General features: G+C 34.9%; 1 protein-coding gene across 1 annotated transcript in view; it reads right to left on the bottom strand.

Annotated features, from left to right (window-relative positions):
* The window catches only part of LOC128686032 (protein turtle-like), a 660,191-nt gene that overhangs the window by 160,053 nt on the left and 491,204 nt on the right, over positions 1-8,934 (bottom strand). The gene's annotated exons all lie outside the window — the stretch shown is intronic.

Below are 8,934 nucleotides of genomic sequence, written 5' to 3' on the forward strand. Positions count from 1 at the left end.
AGAGGAAAAGGCAATGGGAGGAGGAGAGGGAGATGTCAGTGTTCATTCATGGGCTTCAGGAAGAAAAACAGGAGACTGAAAACATTATCAAAGAAATTGGCGAGGAGGACATGACTGAGATAGGAAATTTTCAGAGAATAGGAGGGTACTTGAAGGGGTGAAACTGACCAGTCAATCTGATTTTCAAGACAGAAACTGTGCAAAAAAATTATCCTGCAAGAGAATCCACGGCTGAGGGAATGTTAGGTAAGACACATATGCAACAGTTAGGTATCTTTATTTCGAAACGTTTCGCCTACACAGTAGGCTTCTTCAGTCGAGTACATAAAAGTTGATAGAAGCATTTATACCATTTTAATGTTCAATCTGTCTGACACTGCAACACAAGGGTATCTTGGTACAGACCTACAATCAACTTTCGACAACCTCTACTAGTGAGAACGGCTGGATTTGAGAGGGACCTGTCCTCCCAACATCTGAGTTCTTACCTCTCCTAGTGACCTACGTCTCACCTCTTGGCGCTATATAACGCTCGATCCTGTCACTTCATCTCTATATTGTTTCATACCATGGAACAATGCTCTTCTCCAGACTGAGGGACTGACCACCTCAAAACTTTAAGGGTGATGGACTGATTACATCGTCTTCAAGTATCTTCTGCTTCTATCAACTTTTATGTACTCGACTGAAGAAGCCTACTGTGTAGGCGAAACGTTTCGAAATAAAGATACCTAACTGTTGCATATGTGTCTTACCTAACAACCTGTCGGTATTTTATACCATTTTAATGTTCAATCTGTCTGACACTGCAACACAAGGGTATCTTGGTACAGACCTACAATCAACTTTCGACACCCTCTACTAGTGAGAACGGCTGGATTTGAGAGGGACCTGTCCTCCCAACATCTGAGTTCTTACCTCTCCTAGTGACCTACGTCTCACCTCTTGGCGCTATATAACGCTCGATCCTGTCTCTTCATCTCTATATTGTTTCATACCATGGAACAATGCTCTTCTCCAGACTGAGGGACTGACCACCTCAAAACTTTAAGGGTGATGGACTGATTACATCGTCTTCAAGAATCTTCTGCTTCTATCAACTTTTATGTACTCGACTGAAGAAGCCTACTGTGTAGGCGAAACGTTTCGAAATAAAGATACCTAACTGTTGCATATGTGTCTTACCTAACAACCTGTCGGTATTTTATACCATTTTAATGTTCAGGCTGAGGGAATCATCAACATTTAAAGAGGGCGTTCCTAGATTGAAACAGAACAAGAACAAAACGACAGTAGCTGAAGGAGATGACACAGAAACGAAAGGGGCTAGGAAGAGTGACAAGAACAGAATCAGCAGAGGACAACCAGAGCAGAGCAGAGCAACAAGCGCAAACACATACAGAATCACCCCAGAACTTCACGACCAAACACACTATCTCAATACAAACTACAATCCACCCCTCCACCCCACACTATGCTGCAGAATCACACATCACACTGCCAGGTCCCCCACCCTCACAAACCCCCAGAACACAGTGTTGGAGAAGAAACTGAAGATATGGCACACCTTTGCTGATGGAATGATGAATAAGTGGGAGGAGTGACACGAAAGAGTCAAAGATGCATCAGTGGACATCATAGCTCTCACAGAAACCAAACTCATAGGAATGATAACAGATACCATCTTTCCAATAGGATATCAGATTGTGAGGAAAGGGAGAAGGAGCACAGGGGGGTGGAGGAGTGGCACCACTCATCAAACTTCTACTGAAAGGCAAAGATGAATTAGTCAAACAATTTACTTCCACTAATCCATCTTTGCCTTACATGTATGGACTAATAAAAACACACAAACCAGGGAATCCAGTCAGACCAATTATTAGCTCCATAGGGTCAGTTTCATATAAATTATCCAAATGGCTTGTTGATATTTTGAGCCCTGTTGTTGGCAAAATTTCTAACTATAATGTTAAAAACAACATAGACTTGGTTGGTAAATTAAGCTCCTTGACTGACTTAAATAATTTTAACATGGTTAGTTTTGATGTTACTTCCTTGTTTACGAAAGTTCCTGTTGATGATTTATTAAGTTTCTTATCTGAAAAACTCGTTAACTATGATTTACCATTGCCAGTTCCTACTATCATTAAACTTATTAAACTTTGCATTGTTGATGCAAAATTTGTATTTAATGATAAGTTTTACACTCAGAAGTTTGGTATGGCAATGGGAAATCCTCTTTCACCTGTTCTTAGTAACCTATACATGGAATTTTTTGAAACAAGGTTGCTTAACACAATCCTCCCTAATAGAGCTAAATGGTTCAGATATGTTGATGATATTTTGTGTCTTATGCCCAAAAATGTAGGTATACACCATTTCCTTGGAAAATTAAATAGCTTAGCCCATTCTATAAACTTTACTGTTGAGTTTGAAGAAAATAACTCATTGCCTTTTCTAGATGTTTTAATTATTAAGGGTAATAATGAATTCAAATTTAAAATTTACAGAAAACCTACAAATAACTGTTCCTATGTCCACTATTATTCCTCGCATCAAGATAGAGTCAAACTGTCTGTTTTCTAATCAATGTTTTTGAGAGCTTTACGAATTTGTAGTCCTGAGTTCATAGATGAGGAAATATCCAAAATTTATGAAATAGGTAATGATTTAAAATACCCAAGAAATGTAATTGATAAATCTTTTAAAGTTGCTAGAAATACTTTTTACAATCCAAAAAGGGACAACCAGCCTTATTCAACTAAAAATATGTTGGTTCTCCCTTACCATGAAAACTTGGTTGATACGCCTTCTCTTCTTAAGACTTTTAATATTAAAGTTGTATTCAAAAATCTTGATACAGGAAAAAAAACTTTTGATAAAGAATTCCCCCCAAAATGCTGATGGATGTGTCTATAAGATTCCTTGTAAAATTTGCGATAAAGTTTATAACGGTCAAACTGGTAAAAATCTCGAACTAAGATTAAAACAACATAAATATAGCATTAGAACTGGACAAGAATCCAATGCTCTATTTATTCATGTAAGAGATTTTAACCATCCAATTGATTTTCAAAAAGTTGAGAAAGTAGTATCAAGCAAGTTCATGGTCGACAGGAATATAATTGAATCTTGTTTCATAAAAAGCAGCTTTGACAATAATATGAATATTTAGTTTGGTTTATATATATTAGATCCATTTATAATTAATAGAATTTGGAAAGAATTTAATAATACACTGGACAAATAATAATTTTTAAATTTTCTTGGGTAGAATAGTTTGTGGGGTGAGTTGTGCAAAGGACCTATCCAAGTTGGGTCGGCGCGCGTCAGGTGTTTAACCATTGTGGGATCTGATAGTGAGGTGCTGGCCAGACCCCTTATATAGCTTCCTTTGATGCTTTACTTTCATAGTTCCTTGATAATGTGAGTAGTCACGAAAGCGCTTGGAATTTCTCTATTCTTTCAGAGTGGTTGTTTTGCATATTCTGAAATCACCTGTTTACTGTGATCTTATTGCATATATATATATATATATATATATATATATATATATATATATATATATATATATATATATATATATATATATATATATATATATATATATGTATGTATATATATATATATATATATATATATATATATATATATATATATATATATATATATATATATATATATATATATATATATATATATATATATATATATACATATATATATATATATATATATATATATATTATATATATATATATATATATATATATATATATATATATATATATATATATATATATATATATATATTTATTATCACACTGGCCGATTCCCACCAAGGCAGGGTGGCCTGAAAAAGAAAAACTTTCACCATCATTCACTCCATTACTGTCTTGCAAGAAGGGTGCTTTACACTACAGTTTTTAAACTGCAACATTAACACCCCTCCTTCAGAGTGCAGGGACTGTACTTCCCATCTCCAGGTCTCAAGTCCGGCCTGCCGGTTTCTCTGAACCCCTTCTTAAATGTTACTTTGCTCACACTCCAACAGCACGTCAAGTATTAAAAACCATTCGTCTCCATTCACTCCTATCAAACACGCTCACGTACGCCTGCTGGAAGTCCAATCCCCTCGCACACAAAAACTCCTTTACCCCGTCCCTCCAACCTTTCCGAGGCCGACCCCTACCCCGCCTTCCTTCCACTACAGACTGATACACTCTTGAAGTCATTCTGTTTCTCTCCATTCCCTCTACATGTCCGAACCACCTCAACAACCCTTCCTCAGCCCTCTGGACAACAGTTTTGGTAATCCCGCACCTCCTCCTAACTTCCAAACTACGAATTCTCTGCATTATATTCACACCACACATTGCCCTCAGACATGACATCTCCACTGCCTCCAGCCTTCTCCTCGCTGCAACATTCATCACCCATGCTTCACACCCATATAAGAGCGAGACTCAAGAAATCGTAATGACACGATTGCAAACAAACCATTCCCCCGGCCGGGATTGAACCCGCGGTCATAGAGTCTCAAAACTCCAGCCCGTTGCGTTAGCCACTAGACCAGCTAGTTGGATGAATTTTATTGTGGCTAGCTGGTCTCGTGGCTAACGCGACGGGCTGGAGTTTTGAGACTCTATGACCGCGGGTTCAATCCCGGCCGGGGGAATGGTTTGTTTGCAATCGTGTCATTACGATTTCTTGAGTCATGTTGACGGCAGTGATGGGACTTGAGCTAGAGTTCGTCACGGCCACGCTAGCTGGAGATTCGTCTGTAAAAACTTGCATTTGTGGTCACAGAGGTGCCTGTGCTAACCTTAATATGGTGTAGAAATATACCTAGTTGGATGAATCTTATTGTGGCTAGCTGGTCTAGTGGCTAACGCGACGGGCTGGAGTTTTGAGACTCTATGACCGCGGGTTCAATCCCGGCCGGGGGAGTGGTTTGTTTGCAATCGTGTCATTACGATTTCTTGAGTCATGTTGACGGCAGTGAAGGGACTTGAGCTAGAGTTCGTCACGGCCACGCTAGCTGGAGATTCGTCTGTAAAAACTTGCATTTGTGGTCACAGAGGTGCCTGTGCTAACCTTCCTATGGTGTAGAAATATACCTAGTTGGATGAATCTTATTGTGGCTAGCTGGTCTAGTGGCTAACGCGACGGGCTGGAGTTTTGAGACTATGACCGCGGGTTCAATCCCGGCCGGGGGTATGGTTCATATAAGAGCGTTGGCAAAACTATACTCTCATACATTCCCCTCTTTGCCTCCAAGGACAAAGTTCTTTGTCTCCACAGACTCCTAAGTGCACCATTCACCATTTTCCCCTCATCAATTCTATGATTCACCTTATCCTTCATAGACCCATCCGCTGACACGTCCACTCCCAAATGTATGAATACATTCACCTCCACCATACTCTCTCCCTCCAATCTGATATCCAATCTTTCATCACCTAATCTTTTTGTTATTCTCATAAACTTACTCTTTCCTGTATTCACTTCTAATTTTCTTCTTTTGCACACCCTACCAAATTCATCCACCAATCTCTGCAACTTCTCTTCAGAATCTCCCAAGAGCACAGTGTCATCAGCAAAGAGCAACTGTGACAACTCATACTTTATGTGTGATTCTTTATCTTTTAACTCCACGCCTCTTGTCAAGACCCTCGCATTTACTTCTTTTACAACCCCATCTATAAATATATTAAACAACCACGGTGACATCACACATCCTTGTCTAAGGCCTACTTTTACTGGGAAATAATTTCCCTCTTTCCTACATACTCTAACTTGAGCCTCACTATCCTCGTAAAAACTCTTCACTGCTTTCAGTAACCTACCTCCTATACCATACACTTGCAACATCTGCCACATTGCCCCCCTATATATATATATATATATATATATATATATATATATATATATATATATATATATATATATATATATATATATATATATATAAATATATTTATATATATATATATATATATATATATATATATATATATATATATATATATATATATATATATATATATATATATATATATATATATATATCGTGCCGAATATGTAAAACTGGTCAATTAGCAAGAACTCATTTAAAATTAAGTAATTTTTTAAATTATTGCATATACAAATTTTCACTTGTCCTATATGGCAAGATGAGCGTTGCTATTTAAGGCAAGATCGCAAGTTCTGCCTATTCGGCACGACATATAAACGGGTACCCTCATCCTAGGAGAAAAGGATAAATTTACGTCAGGGAAAACTGAATATTCTCCCTAATATATTCAGGAATCTTGTAGACGCAACCATCAGTATTTTCTATAAAATCTTATTTAACTGTATGAAGGTTTTTAAATACTGATGAAGTATATTACTGTCAAGCTGGTAAAAGTTTTGAACAAAGATTAAAGCATCATAAATAGCATTCTAAGTGGACAAGATTCCTATGCTCTATTTATTCATGTGAGAGATTTTTAACTATCCAACTGATTTTCATAAGACTGAGAAGGTTGTATCAAGCAAGTCCATGGTCAACAGGGAAATAATGGAATCATATTTCATAAAAAGTACTTTTGAAAATAATATGAATATTGCTTTTGGTATATACAAATTGGATTCATTTGTAATTAATAGAATTTGGGAAGAATTTATGATACATTAGATAAGTTAAACTCTTAATGCTTGAGTAGAATATAAACCTGTGTTTCACTTTCATCATCATAAGACGTCAGGTGTTGTAAGGCAACTGTGAGGTGTAGTCTCGCTCCTTGTATGTCTTCCTGTTGGTTTTATATTTTTTACAGTTACTTGATAATGTGAGAAATCACGAGAGCGCTTGAAATTATTCTGTTTTTTTTTTCACAGTGGTTGTTTTGCATTCTGTACATATTGTGATATCACAATATATTCACTAGTTTCGTAGTTTAACTCCTTTATCAAACACTGTTTAAAATCAAGATAATAATATGCAATAACCAAGATTAAAAATATGCTAAATATCAAATACATATAAGTAAAAGAAATGAGAGTAAAAATAACGAATAAAAATAAAATCTAGCGACAAAATAACTTTAATGGCTGATCATCATTACACAAGGAAGGTTTGTCTCTAATGGTGGTGATGTTTACAATGTCTCTCTAAATCAGAATATTGTAGATAACTTTAATATGTTCAAGACTGCCTAATATCTGCATTTTTCTATATTCTCTAATACGTAACTGACGCTTCACGCTTGCCAGAGGATGGTATAGTGAACTGTTTCCAAGTAACTGGATCTATCCTAACTTTATTTGAATAGATATATCCTATCCTCCTCTGCTTTATAACTTCTACTGGCTTAGTGTTTCTCAGTCAATATAATAATAATAATAATATTAATAATAATAATAATAATAATAATAATAATAATAATAATAATGATAATAATAATAATAACTGTTATAATTAATAATAATAATAATAGTAGTAAAATAATAATAATAATAATAATAATAATAATAATAATAATAAGAATAAGAATAAGAATAAGAAGAAGAAGAAGATGAAGAAGAAGATGAAGAAGATGAAGATGATGTTGATGATGATGATGATGAAGATGATGATGATGAAGATGATGTTGATGATGATGATGATGAAGATGATGATGAAGATGATGATGATGAAGATGATGATGAAGATGATGATGATGAAGATGATGTTGATGATGATGATGATGAAGATGATGATGAAGATGATGATGAAGATGATGTTGATGATGATGATGAAGATGATGATGAAGATGATGATGATGAAGATGATGTTGATGATGATGATGATGAAGATGATGATGAAGATGATGATGAGGAAGATGATGTTGATGATGATGATGAAGATGATGATGAAGATGATGATGATGAAGATGATGTTGATGATGATGATGAAGATGATGATGATGAAGATGATGTTGATGAAGATGATGGTGATGATGATGATGATGATGAAGATGATGAAAAAGATGATGAAAAAGAAGATGAAGAAGAAGAATTAATAATAAAAATAATAAAAATAATAATTATAATTATACAATAATATTAGTAATAATAATAATAATAATACAATGATCAATCCCTCAAACAAGAAGTGAATATTTTAAATCATATTACCTCAAATTCTCTAGTTTAAGTAACGCAGATTTTCTCGGATACATTAATTAAGGCAATATAATTTTCTTAACAATTCCATCACAATATAAATATTTTTTTCTATACTTTGAGTAATACATTGTTTCTTGTGCAACATAATTCTGGTTTGTGTATGGAAACGACAGCAGAAAAACTAAAAAAATAAGAGATCGATGAATAAGGAAGAAAGAGAGAGTAACGAGGAAAGACTAATTAACAAAAAGAGAGAAATACTGAAGACAAGATAAATACACAGGGAACGATGATGAAAAGAGAAACAAGACACAGAAAGCAGAGCAGCAGAAAAATTGGAAAATAAAAAGAACGAATGGAGAACAAAGACGAAAGAAGTAGTGAGCAGAAGAATAAGGACCGGAGAACAGAGAATTAATGAAAATAAAATAAAGAAACAGTGAAAGAATAAGAGAAATATGAATAAGTAATAGGAAGGATAATTAACGAATTAGAGAAGAATAAAGAAACAAGAACAGACTAGTTGTGAACCAAGAAAAAGAGGAATAATAAATGAAAAATATAGGAAAATAAAACGAAGAATAGATTATCAGTGAATGGGGAACAAAAGAAAAAATAATGGATAACAAAGGAAAAAGGAAAGAGAGGAGAGTAGAGATGGATGGAAAACAGAACCTAAAGGAAAAAGAAAAAAAAAGAAAACAGAGAACATAATAATAACGAATGAAGAACTGAGTAATAACAAAGAAGAAGTCAGTCACAAATATATAGAACACTCAC

Source organism: Cherax quadricarinatus, chromosome 9, assembly GCF_038502225.1.
Source record: "Cherax quadricarinatus isolate ZL_2023a chromosome 9, ASM3850222v1, whole genome shotgun sequence".
Classification (NCBI taxonomy): Eukaryota; Metazoa; Arthropoda; class Malacostraca; order Decapoda; family Parastacidae; genus Cherax; species Cherax quadricarinatus.